Raw genomic sequence first — 13,488 nt, 5'->3', positions numbered from 1 at the left:
GGAAGAAATGGCCCACCCCTTCAGAGCCACATTGTCTCGGTCAAAGTAGTAGCCCAGAGAGAGGTAGGTGTAGGAGGCCCACAGATGCAGGTTCACCACGTGGTTGACAGCAGCCTCCACCTCAGTGGAATAATTCTGATGAATCTGAGAGGTCATGGCTGGCCAGTAATAAGGAGCTACCCAAAAACGAACGGTGTTGTCCAGTCCTGGAAGGAGGAGATAGGTGAGAAGATGGTCCTGAAATTTGTACCTGGAAGGTGGATGGGAAGATGAAAGAGGGAGTCCCTGGGTCTGTTCCGTCCAAACACTGTTGAAGCAAGAAACAGATCCACGGGACCTCTGGATGCGCCGCTTCATTTAGTTTTTGATCACCCATTAGATATTTTTTATTGGCACTATACCTAAAACAAAGTTGCAGAAGAAACAATAAAAAGAGAACAATGGGAAAAAAACCCATTAATATCAGCAGAGTATAATTGAAGGTAAAACATTTGTAATTTAAAAGGTATAACATATAGGTAAAAGGAAGAATTCACAAAGCGTTACCTGTGAAGAACTTGTAGTACCTAATATTTAATTTGAGATATATAAATTAGAACTAATAGGAATAAAAGTAAAATGTCTACAAATAGTGATTTGTATGCTTTTGTTAGAAGTCAAAGTGTTGAAGTATAAATGTACAGAAGGCTTGAATGCCACAGTTTGCATGTAATGGTGGTGTATCTAATTCTGCTTTCAGCAGGGAATGCACATTCTTTCCCAGTAGCATGAGCAAGAGCAATAAAATTAACCATATATGTACTAGTTTACAAGTATAGAATGAATAAAGTCCAAAACTGGGCATCAAAATGCCACAGCAACTAACCACAAAAAATAGAAATAAGTGAACAAGGGTAGACAAAGCAAAATTAAAGCTTGTATATGGAAATGTTACAATCACACGTATAGAAAACAGCATGCTTCTAGGTGAGTTGTGAGACTGAGGAAATAAGAAAACTTATGACCTTAAGTGTATTTATTAGCTACAAGGAAAAAGTATAAAACATGAACTAAGCTTCCCATAGAAAAAATGGCAAAAGAAAACAGAATGAGAATAGAGAAATGTTGTGTATGGTCGTACCACCCTGAACATGCCCGATCTCATCTGATCTCAGAAGCTAAGCAGAATCGGTCCTGGTTAGTACTTGGATGGGAGAATAGAGAAATATATATTTCTTCCACAAAACCCATGAACAACATTTTAAAAGCATAGTAACACAAGTAGAGAAAAACATAAAAATCACTTCTAACAACATTTAAAAAAGTACTGAATAGCTACAGGTAAAATAATGATTAAAAGACACATTGCCATTAAGTTAATCAACTCTGTGGAAATAAAACAAAAACCAAAACCACAACAGAATACATAGATCTCATGATTGCTGACTGATATGCAAAGCTATTGCTATAACACCAACAAATTTAATCTTAGCTGTTATAAAACAAAACTATATGTTTTTTGTTCATATGTGATAGACAGTATTACAGAGATTTACATTTATATTTACTCATACTAACTTTAGGAATTAGTTATTGTGTTTTGGAAGTCAAGGGGAGATGGGTTAGTGTAGGTATAAGCAAAATTAAAGAAAACCTCAATATAAAAATCCATCTTTAGGGTCGGCCAAATAGCTCAGTGGATTAAAGCACCTGCAAACAGGTGCAGGAGCTGGGGGTTCGATCCCCGGCTTGCTGTGCTGGCCCCGCCCCCAGGGCAGTTGAGACTGGGCATGGTGGTACGTGCCTGGAATCCCAACACTTGGGAGGCTGTAAACAGGAGAATCACTGAGTCCAATCTAGTAGTGAGACCCGCCCAGGGAGATAGCTCAGTAGAATAGGCGCTTGCCTGGCAAGTGCAGGGTCCTGAGTTCAATCCCTGGTACCACAAAAAAATTAACGAAACAAAAGAATTATTTTTATTTTTATTTTTTTTAAAGAGTACAAATTAGAATTAAAACAGAAAAGATTTCAAGTGATACAGAATTGCACTTAACAAAGTAATATGGCTGGGGAGATGGCTCAGCAGACTAAGCGCTTCCCTGGCAAGCACAAGGGCCTGAGTTCAATCCCCAGTTACACCAAAAAAAAAAAAAAAAAGTACAAAGTAATATGAATTTCATAGTATTGTTATAATATATAATGTTGTCTTCCAATCAGTTATTCATATTACCAGATATATGCATGTAAAATTAGAAGAAGAAAGAAAAAAAGAAATGCGTAAGAAATTAAGGGGCTGGGGAGATGGCTCAGTGGAATAAGCACTTCCTTGGCAAGGGCCTGAGTTCAATCCCTGGTTCCACCCCCCCGGCAAAAAAAATTAAGAGAAAAAGTACAAGCAATTGAAAAAAGGTTATTATTTGTTTATTTTTAAAATATTTAGTACAGGATCTTGCTACGTAGCTTGAACTTGTAGTGATCCTCCTGTTTCAGCCTCCCCAGATCTGGGATTAGAGGCATGCGCCACCACATCTATTGTTGGTGGCTGCACCTGGGGCTGGGCCGGCATAGCATGTGGTACTGGGGATCTGGTGCTTGGACCACTGAGCTATCTCTGTGGCCCCCTTAAAGATATTTTTGAAGACTTATAAATACACAGTTACCAAAGATGTATACACACTTCAGGAAAAGAAATACAGTATGATATTTTTTCAACAGATGGTGTTACGCTTTTATGGGGGACACCAGAGAATATTGTTTATTTCAGAAAACCCACTACAGTGCTGGCCCTTAGAGAGAAAATGACAGTGCATGTGTAGCAGTATCAGTGACTAAGGTTATCCAAAGCAGCAGTTCACTACCTGGAGGATCTTACTCTAGAAAGCTTATTAAAACTCTAGAAGATAATTATACCTCTAAAAGTGCTATAAAATTTTATATGGCTGCATCTCAGAAGGTATTGTTACAGTACTGTGAGGTCAAAGGTGCCTTCATCATGACACTACTGTGGTATCTGTCTGTTTCGTGCTCATTATCTTCCAAGTGTGCAGAAATACAGAAAATGTTTTCAGATGCATGACATCACAGCAGATGGAGTGCAGAACCAGAAGCTAGAATCCAATTAGCTAAGACACTACTTAGATTTTTTTCAAACATAAAAAGTCACTCTATTCATTAATATTTTTGATTTATAAAATGTTATTTCATGAAAGATAGGCTGTCAATGTGGATTTGATATTATTAAATGAATAACTATCATATTTTCTCCCTAGTGTAAGAACATGTAAGAGTAAATAAAATCTGAAAGGTACAGTAAATACTGTGAAAGGGAAACAAACTGTTCAAAGGGAAGGAACAATTGGGATGAAGGAAAGAGGAAAGAAGGAAGGAAAAAAGAAATGCATATGTATATACACAGGAGAACTTGGATGATTGCACTGCTGATTTCTGCCGTTCTATTGAAAGGGGCACATAATGCTTAATTTTTTTTTTTTTTTTTTGCAGAACCAGGGATTGAACTCAGACCCTTGCGCTTGCCAGGGAAGCGCTTATTCTAATGAGCCATCTCCCCGGCCCTTAATGCTTAATTTTTTTCTCTCTCCTTTTTAATTTTTTATAATTTTTAACCAGTTTTGCATACTTAATATGAACAACTAATTGAATTCCTATCATTTTGCTTAGTGAAATTCTGTATCATTTCTAATTTTTTTTTTACTATTTTTTGTATTTCCTTTAAAAATCAGTTTTAATTTGTAATGTGGAAAATATGGATAGGTATAATCCATACAAACAAGAGGATCCTCAGTCAATTTTAAGAGCAAAAGGAGACTTGATACAGAATATTCTGATAATCACTTCTCTGTAGAAATAATTGTTGGCTAACTAGATTTTAAAATACGGAGAAATCTATGATTCACCTTCACCCTATTGTTCACTGTGATAACCATCATGCTCAACTGCATTCCTTTTTTTAGTATTAAAATATTTTATTAGTGCATATTACATGAGGATGAGGCTTATTTTGGAAAGTTTTATAAGCTTTTAATATGTCTCAGTCAATTTCAATCTAATTATCTCCCTGTCATTTTCTTTTCCTCTCCTTCCCCTTCCCTGTCTCCAGTAGACTGTCTCCTGATTGCCTCTCACACTTGGTTTTTCAAACCAGAGAGAACATGGATATTTAGCTTACTGAATCTGCCTGATTTCACTTAACATGATGGTTTCATCTATTTTCCTGCAAGTGACATGATTTCATTTTTATTTATGGCTGAGTAATATTTCATTTGTGTATATAAAACCACATTTTCTTTATCTGTTCATCTATTGATAGGCATTTAGGCTACTTCTACAGCTTGGCTGTTCTGAGTTGCAGTGCCTTAAACATGAGTATGAATATATCATGACAGTATGCAGAACCTTCATTCTTTCAGGAATATTGTTAATATTTTAATTGGGATTCCATTGTATCAGCGTTTTGACTACTTCTAGCAAAATATCCTAAGCTTTGCTTAAGTTGTCTGTGTTTAAGAACTTGACTCCACATCCTCCTTGACCTGCTCTTTATTTTCTTGAGTGAATTTGCTGTCTCAGTTCCCTAGAGTAGGAGCTGTTACCCCTTCCATCTAGATGGTGGTGTTCTTTTGCTCCAAAGTTGCTTTGTCCATAATTTGTATTTGTGTGAGTGCAAACATGTGAGTTGTTTTATATATTTTTAATGACTTTGAATTTAAAATAACATATATTTCTTAAGTACAAAATACACAAGTAATACAAAGAATTCAAAAAGACTGTAGCAATAAATCACTTCCAACTTCATCACATAGAAAAAAAAATAATACTAACTTCTGGCAAGCATTATTCCAGACTTCTTTGTATGTGCACAGCTGGGTGAGAGTTGCATAGATCGAGTTCATTCAGCAAAAGTTCAACAGCTTCACATGTCACCTGGAGTTTTATTCATGTTCGACTTGCTGTGAAGGCTGATTTAATGAAAATAAAGCGTTATGCTAATAATGTCTATGTGATTCTTTAAGAAGAGAAAGAGAACAATACTGAGAATATAATAAATGTAGTGTTAGAATTAGATGTTCCGATTTTACGCAATGTTAATTGATTCTTTCCTGTAAGCAATGAATAGATCAGTAGGCTGATATTTCCTTCCCCTGCTTTATCTCTTGTTTTTGATGGATATCATCTTTCCTTTGTTATGAATTTTGTTTTATTTGCTTGAGGCAGGGTTTCACTATGTAGTTCAAGTGTGACCTCAAATCCCAGCACTAGGAAGGCTGAGACAGGAAGATCACTATGAGTCCAAGCTGCGTAGCAAGACCTTATACCAAATAAATAATAAATAAAAGATTAAAAAATATGTATAAAACAGGGAAATATTTTGACTATTCATTAAGGGACACATTCATAATACTGGTATTTCAAAAAATCCTTTTGTTTGTTTGGATAGAATTTTATAGTCTTAGGAAATTGCTGTGAATAGATTTAGAATGAGCAACAGGCATGATTTTCTTTTGTTTAAGTGAAAGAAGGGTTACTGTAAGCACAGCCTGCATTCTTAGAAACATTTTAATAAAGAATATATATATGGGAGCTGGAGATTTGGGAAAGTGGTACTTTTAGACTACCTATCTGTCTACAAAGTGAATGAAGCCAAGTTAAGTATATAGGAGACATTAATCTGTTTTGGAACTCAGTCAACTGGGTAGCACATGCCCAATCCAGAGTGAGACCACAGTTACTGTCTGGCAGGATATTGACCTCACCTTGCTGAAAACAGAAGTCCAGGGTTTTGTTCATGTGTGCATTATCATATGTGTGTACATATGTGTATGCGTCCGTGCGTATGTGTGTGTGGTGGAATTCTCAATTTCCAAACTTGCTGAGTAACTCACATCTTAAACTGTGAGAATCAACAATCTGATGGCCAAATAAGATGTTTTTAGTAGGGTGGTTATGACCTATTAGTCATTTTTGAATGTCTATATTTTACTGTAAAACCACAGGTGTGGCTTCAATTTAATATCATCTGAAGAAAATAACAACCAACCGTACTCACTTATTAAAACCTCAGGTTTGTTCTTTTTCCTTCATACTTGTTCTATCTACTTGGTAGTTCAAGCCAGAAATCTTGCAGGTCATCTTAGGTATCTTTCTCTCGTTCAATCACTAAACAACAGGCAACCACAAATCTTTTTATAAGTATATGTTGCATCTATCCCCTTTTCTCTTTCCCATGTAACCTCTTTCTTTTTTACCCAGTTTATTATGGTTGTATCCAAACTGGTCTCCATACCCCTAGTTTTGTCTGTTGGCCACAGAAAAATTATCCAAAATGAAAATCAGATTCTGTGACTTTGTAAAAGCCCTTTGATGATTCTTCATTGCTTATACAGAGTAAAGTTCTTAGCAAGACTTATTTTTAAAGTTCATTGTATGTCCAACTCTGGCCTGTTGTTATGGCATCATTTCTTGCTGTGCTGCTATGTACACTTGTGTTTTAGCTATGCTGTATTGTTTTCAGGTTCCCCAGTTCACCTTCCTTGGTCTTTTTTTTTAGTGTAAATCTTGATTAAACACTTTTTTTAAAAAGTAGTTTTCTCAAGTAGTTTCTCCAGGTAAACCTGGACAATCCCTGGCAAACTGAGAATTTTTTTCTTGAGACTTATTTAGTCTTGTTTCATCACTTTGAATCAAGTTGAACATTTGACTGCAAATGTAGTTCGTTGGTCATACAGTATATCTTTCAGTGCTTGCCACAGTTCATGTCTGTTGTTTTCTCATATTATGGTCTTGATGAATAAGTTAACTCTGAAGGAACAGAGGTAGTGTCTTTTTCATATTTGTAACTTCAGTGCCAAGTATTGTGTCTGGCAGTTAAGTTGTTATTAACTTTGCTCCTGTGAATAGATGAATCAAGGATGACCTTAATATTGCACTGAAAACTCCCACACTATCTAGATTATCTGGATTCCATCATCAAACTAATCAGAGGAATTGCTGATCAACCTAGCCCTAGCCCACATTCCTGGGTTTCCTGTCAAAGAACAGTTGTAGAAATAAGAGTATTTTGTCACACATAGGTGGAACTCAACCATGTTTCTAAGCTTGGCTAGCTAAGCCTGACTTGTCAGAAAAGTGTTAGAAAGGGTGCCTAAGGATTTGGGAGAAAAAAGTAGTAGGAATGAAGTAGTAACATTGGAAAGTAAAGGCTATTGGGTTATCCCTTAATCCCTAGAGATTGAAATCTAGAGCTAATGTGGCATATTTTTGGAAGGAGCATAACTTTCATCCAGACTCTGAAACTATATTAGTGGGAAACAGTTTCAGGCTCTGGTACATTTTAAAATGCTATGAGGAGTAAATTAATTCAAATGAGGTTTGATTTTGTTTATTTATTGGTTGATTGTTTTATAAGGCAACAGTTCAACAGTGTTGGAGCCAACAAAACCTTATCTTGAATACTTAAGGAAGGAAGATGAGAACATGATTCATTAAAATTCTATGCCATGGATCCCACCCACCTGTCTTCTTGCACTTTACTGCTGTCTGCCCTGGTTGGCATGTGAGTTTGTGAACCCTATGCAACTTCTCTTGCTATGGGATATAAAGATGCGGTGACCACACAAAAAGATCTCTATGACAAAAAGAAGGAATCATGTTCTGAATGAGGTATGGAGAAGATTTTAATGTTAAAAAAGTTAAAAACCTGCTTAATATTTATTGTCCTTATCTCTGCATCAGTCCATCCATCCATCCACCCATCCATCCCCCCCATCCATTATTTCTAAAGGAGAAGACAAGCTGGGTTGTTTTTTTTTTTTTAAAAAGAGGAAAGAAGGAAAGAGAAACTAACATTTGATGTTTTCTTTCTGGGTGTCAGCGTTCTATGTTGACTAGATGATGAAGCAGAATACATTTAGGGTTTTGAGTAAGTTGGGTGTGACCTTAAATTGCCACATTTCTTCTTACCAGCTGTGTGAGTTGAATATATTTTTTAACCTCTCTCACCATCAATTTTGCCCATAAAGTATGGCTAACTTTTGATGTGCAAGGTTGATTTACAGAAAGCGGCTGACATACAGTGAATAGGCAATCAGTACATTTTAATTTTAATCCACAGTGGAATAAGTAACACTTATTTTGAATATTTTGTATAAAGTGCAGTTAGAGAAAAGTACTTCCAGTAGATAGAAAGTCTTCTGATTTGCAGCTTTAAAGAAACTTTGAAGTAATGACTAAGCTACCGGTAATCTGCCTACACTTGTATTTAAGTTCTTGAACTCCTTAGGTCTGATTCTGCTAGCCGATACAGGTCATCCCATTCATATATTTCAGGGTTTCTCTATATTGCTCCTTCCCTAACAGCCCCTCTGCGGGAAACTTCCTCTACCACCCTTCATGTCTGTGTTCTAATTGAGGACTGATAATCAGCCAATCCTCAAAGCTCTAATCCTAGAGAAAGTTGGTGAAGCTAGAAACACACCTAAATAATTTGAAGTCTAAATGGCAATCCTCCATTTCATCCTTTACTCCAGTTTATTTCTAGGCAATAGGTGAATATGAGCTTTTCGTCAGTATACATAATGGACATGTGAAAAAACAATGTAAAATGCAGATTAATATAGCTAAATAATCTATAAAAAGATATATTCTCTTACAAATTCCATACTTGCTTGGACTAGATTGCTTTATAATATAAAGAACATCCTTGTTAACTGTTGCTGCCAATTCTGTGACTGTACTCACAAGCAGGACTTTATTCATTTTCGTTTAGCTTGTTCCCAAAGTATTAGGTGAGGCATTGCCTGAAATAGGTTTCAGAGTCTGAAACCTATTAAAACCTTTTTAACTGCTAAACAGTTATTAGAGAGAAAGTTGCCTTCTCTTCTTTTGAATTTCTAATCAAATCTAGGATTGCCTCTGTCTTCACTGTTTTATTTTCTCTGGTTCATTTCCCCACTCAAGTTTGACTGAATTAGTGTGCTCAACATAGGTTACATTTAGTGTGTGGTTATATTTTAGAAAGTCTTTGTTGCTTATCAAGAGCTCCTGCAACGCAGTGGACTATGTCTTACACTCTAACAAAACAGCCAGTACATGCAGTGTCAGGTACAAACTGACCTTAAGTTTCTCTCATCTTAAGATCACTGCTATCTAGAAAGTTTGGAGGAAGAATTTGATCTTTTGTTTCTCCTACATTGGCCACTCAGAGTTCCTCCTTAGTGTCTTGTGCTTTTCCCTGATAGTCCCAGCCATGCTAGCTAGAAAGACTACTTTGATAACACTGGGTATTCCTTACCATACATATATTTGATCCAGAGGATAGTGACACATAGGTAGTAGTACAGTGCATACTAATGAATCTTCTCTTTCTGGCTGAATAGGAGTAAAGAAATTGAACTGTACACGAGGATTCCACATGGGGGCGCTCTAGTTCCTAACATTTTCTTGTAGAGCATTCCTGCCATGTTACTTTTTCTTTTCATCTTAGGAAAAGTACAACTCTGTTTTGAAATATTTTTGGCATAATTTTTAGAAACAGTGCTCAAAATTTTATTGATGCAAATTATTTAAGGCCTTAGTAATCTGTAATACTTTAAAGCTGTGTTTAAAAAATTAATTGTTTTATATATATATATATATATATATATTTTGTTGTTGTTGTTGAATGTTTAGTGTTTACTTACTGCTTTTTTATAATTTTATTTTATTTTGAGAGTAAAAATAAAAGCAAGACCAAAAATCAGAAACAAAGACAGAGACAGGGTAATATACAACAATACATATGTTACAGATTTTCCAAAGAATAGCCGATTAACAGTGGTTGGTGTATTATCTATTTTTTTTTATTAGAGAGAGAGAGAGAGAGAGAGAGAGAGAGAGAGAGAGAGAGGTGTGTGTGGCCAGCTCAGCCCACCAGGGGGCGGGCTAGCTGGCATGTGGTGCTGGGGGATTGAACCGTGGTCCCTGTGCTTCGCTGAACTTGTTCTAAGTAGGTGCTTTAGACCACTGAGCCATCTCTCCAGCCCGTATTATCTATTTTTATCACCAAATCTGTTACTCAGATTAATAGATATAATTATATAAGATTGCATATATGAATGAATATTACTGCTTGTTTTCAAGAAATCTTAAATTTTTGTTCTTGTCTTTTTTTTCATTTTTTTCCTTTTAAAAAATTTATTTTAATGGAACTTAACAAAAAAAGGGGATACAGTTGAATGTCCATTTTGTATCTGTGTATTCAAAGTGGTTAGGATAGATATATAGTTACATTCTCTTAATGAATAGAGGGATTTGTTCTAATGGTGTTTGTAAACAGGATATCATGTCCACATCTTGTACAGCAATTAACCACTAGGAAGAATGTATGCAATGTGTTAATTATTGAAACTGTCCTACCAATTTGATTTAAACTGTCTCATTGCTATTTGTTTCTCAATAAAATTATGGAAAAATTATTTTAAAGAGATTATAGTAATAATTGATATGGCATTAGAAAACGTATACATTTAGAAGACCAAGATGACAAGTGTTTAAGCATGGTTTTTGCATTACACATTGCTGTCCTCGATGTAGTTGCTTAGTTCTAGATATCAGCATACAGAGTTAGTCAAGAAGAAAATTCTACACAGTAACTACATTTTAAAAAACTGATGGAAATTCCTAGTATAACCACCTTAGCCATCCTGTATATATACTTAAATGCTTTCTCCCCCTACCTTTTTCCCGATCTTTTCTCCTTTCTCTCCTCTTTGTTGTTTATCCTTAAATTTCCTTTTCTTTCCATTTTACTGTATCTGTTATACCTTTCAGATTTTATTTCTTCATTGTGGTTCTTACACTAGGGAGACAATATGATATTTACACATATGGGTCTGGTTTATTTCACTTATGAGTATATCCTCTAGTTTCATCCACATACTATTGTTATATTTTAGATACACATAATGATCACATCAGCGTAGGAAATTTGTACCTGTACATAATATATCTTGATTTTTCTTTTTTCGTCAGTTCTCTCTCTCCATTTAACCTGTCATGGTTTGGAGTTTTTGCAAGGGGAACAATACAAGACAGGACACATTTTATAATACTATTTTATAATCACCCAAAGAATAATACACAAAGAGTACAGGAAATCTGTCCACACACTAAAGATCAAAGAATCCAGCTGTGGACCTGGATCCTAATATCCTACATGAGTCCAGCTGAAGTCCTAGAGCTCATAACAGTTCCTCTCACCAGTCTGATTGGAGGCCTAGAGCCCATGACAGTATCTCATGCAGGCCTGTTTCATGGTCTGTTCTGGAAAGGCCCAAAGGTCAGTGGGGAAACTAGAAAGTCTATGCCAGTGGGATGAAGGATCTGTGCTGGCAGGCTGAGGGATCTGAACTAGAACCAGAAAGCAATGTTCCAGATAAGAACCAGAACTCCCCTGAAAAGTACCACAGCCATTCTCAGCAGCAGGGAGGTCCCAAGCTCCTCCAGTGATGAGGAAAGCTGAGTTCCATCAGGAAAGCCAGCATGGCAAGCTTCTCCAAGAGGCTGAGCAATACACCACCTTCCCCTCCAGAGCCAGGAAGCCATGTTCAAGATGAAAACCAGAGCACCACCAAAATGAACTGTAGTCGTTTTCATTGCACTATGTTTTCATAATGTGCATGGGATAATTTCAGTGCCTTAAAATTTACGTAAGCCTTTTCTATGAGGTAATATGTGGTCTACTTTGGAGAATGTCCTCTGTGCAGCTGAGAAGAATGTGTATTCTGATGTGGGGTGGAAAACTGTAAATATCTACTAAGTCCATTTGTTCAAAGGTTTGTTTTAATTCTGGTACTTCTTTTTTTTTTTGCCTAGTTGCATCTTTCTATTTGTGATAGTTGGTAACTGAGGCTCCCTGTTACAATTTTATTAGTATTTATTTGATTTTTCATGTCCATTGATATTTGTTTTACATAGTTATGTGCACTGGTGTTTTGTGCATATATTTATAATTGTTATCTCTTCCTCTTGGATTGTTTCCTTAATAAGGATATAATGACTTCTTGGTCTCTGTTAATCCATCTTTGACTGAAATCCACTTTTTGACAAACAGAATAGCTACCTCTGTTTTTTTTTTTTTTCTGTGTTCTTGTTACATGGAATATTGTTTCCCATCCTTTGACTTTCACTCTATGAATTTCTTTTTGAGTAAAATGTTTCTTGCATGTAACATATGTTTCTTGATCCATTCCACCAGTCTGTTTCATTTGATTGGTGAATTGAGACTTTTCACATTGATGGTTAGAACTGATATGTATTGATTTATCCTTGTCATGTTATTTTCCTGCTGTTGGTCTTTTTCCCTGTTCAATTGCTTTGTTTTGTCTGGTAGATTTATTCTATTGGGGTTCTGGGAATTGTAGTGTTTGTTATCTATTTCTAGAACATCGTTTAGATCATTCTGGAGTGGTAGTTTGGTAGTCATTAATTTCTTCATGTGTTCTTGGTTATGGATGTATCTTGTTTCTCTATCAATTTAGAAAGATAGTTTTGTGGGGTATATCAATCTAGGTTGGAATCTGCTTTCTTTTCGGCCTTGAAATACTTCCCTTTAAGTTCTCCTTGATTTAAGGGTTTATGTTGAGAAGTCAGCAGTGATCCTGATGGGCTTTCCTTTGTAGGTGCATTTTTCCTTTTATCTAATATCTTTTAATATTTTGTTCTTGTGTTGAATTTTTGGAATCTTGACTACCATATGTCTTTTGATAATGGCTAATTGGAGTTCTTTCTGCCTTATTAACTGTCAAATTCTTGTTCCAGGCTTAGGAAGTATTCTGCTATTAATTCTATAACATGTTTTTTTAATATCACTTGCACTATCTTCTGGTTTTTTATTGACTCTAACCAATCTTATGTTATTCTTCTTTACGTCATCTAGCATTCATCTAGCATCCATTGGATTCATTTTTTGTCAGCCTTTGTTCTTTCTTTTTTTAATAATGTATTTGGTATAGGGTCTCACTTTGCAGCTCAGACTCGTAGTGGTCCTCCTATTTTCAGCCCTCCCAGTGCTGGGATTACAGTCATGCACCACCATACCTGGTCTCAGTGGCTGGCTCAGTAAGCCTGGGGGGGTGGGTCTGGTGTAGCATGTGGTGCTGGGGATCGAACTCTGGTCCCTGCGCTTACCTAAGCATGTGCTTAGTCTACTAAGCTATCTTGCTGACCCTCCCTTGCTGTTTCTAATTGTTCATGATTGCTAATCACAAACCTGTCGTCTAGATCTGATATTTTGTCCTCACAGTGCTTCATTCTGCTGCATATATTTTCAATGGATTTTTTAAATCTCCTACATACCTATTAGAATTTATTGCATGGATTCTATTTCTTTCCTGTGTTACATGTTCACAACATACATCTTTTACCCAAGCACTTGTTTTCTTTTAATCTGTATCTACTCTGGGTTCACTAACCATGTCTTTCATTATGGTTATCATATCTTCAGTTATCTGAGAA

General features: G+C 36.0%; 1 long non-coding RNA gene across 1 annotated transcript in view; it reads right to left on the bottom strand.

Moving 5' to 3' along the window:
* Nucleotides 1-267: 267 nt before the first annotated feature.
* Nucleotides 268-13,488, bottom strand: part of LOC111817078 — a 15,064-nt gene continuing 1,843 nt past the window's right edge. The window contains exon 3 of the long non-coding RNA XR_002821348.1: nt 268-337. This is a non-coding gene — a long non-coding RNA (uncharacterized LOC111817078). The remainder of the gene's footprint in view (nt 338-13,488) is intronic.

Source organism: Octodon degus, unplaced genomic scaffold, assembly GCF_000260255.1.
Source record: "Octodon degus isolate 3935 unplaced genomic scaffold, OctDeg1.0 scaffold00048, whole genome shotgun sequence".
Taxonomy (NCBI): domain Eukaryota; kingdom Metazoa; phylum Chordata; class Mammalia; order Rodentia; family Octodontidae; genus Octodon; species Octodon degus.
This window is presented reverse-complemented; position numbering and strand designations above follow the sequence as displayed.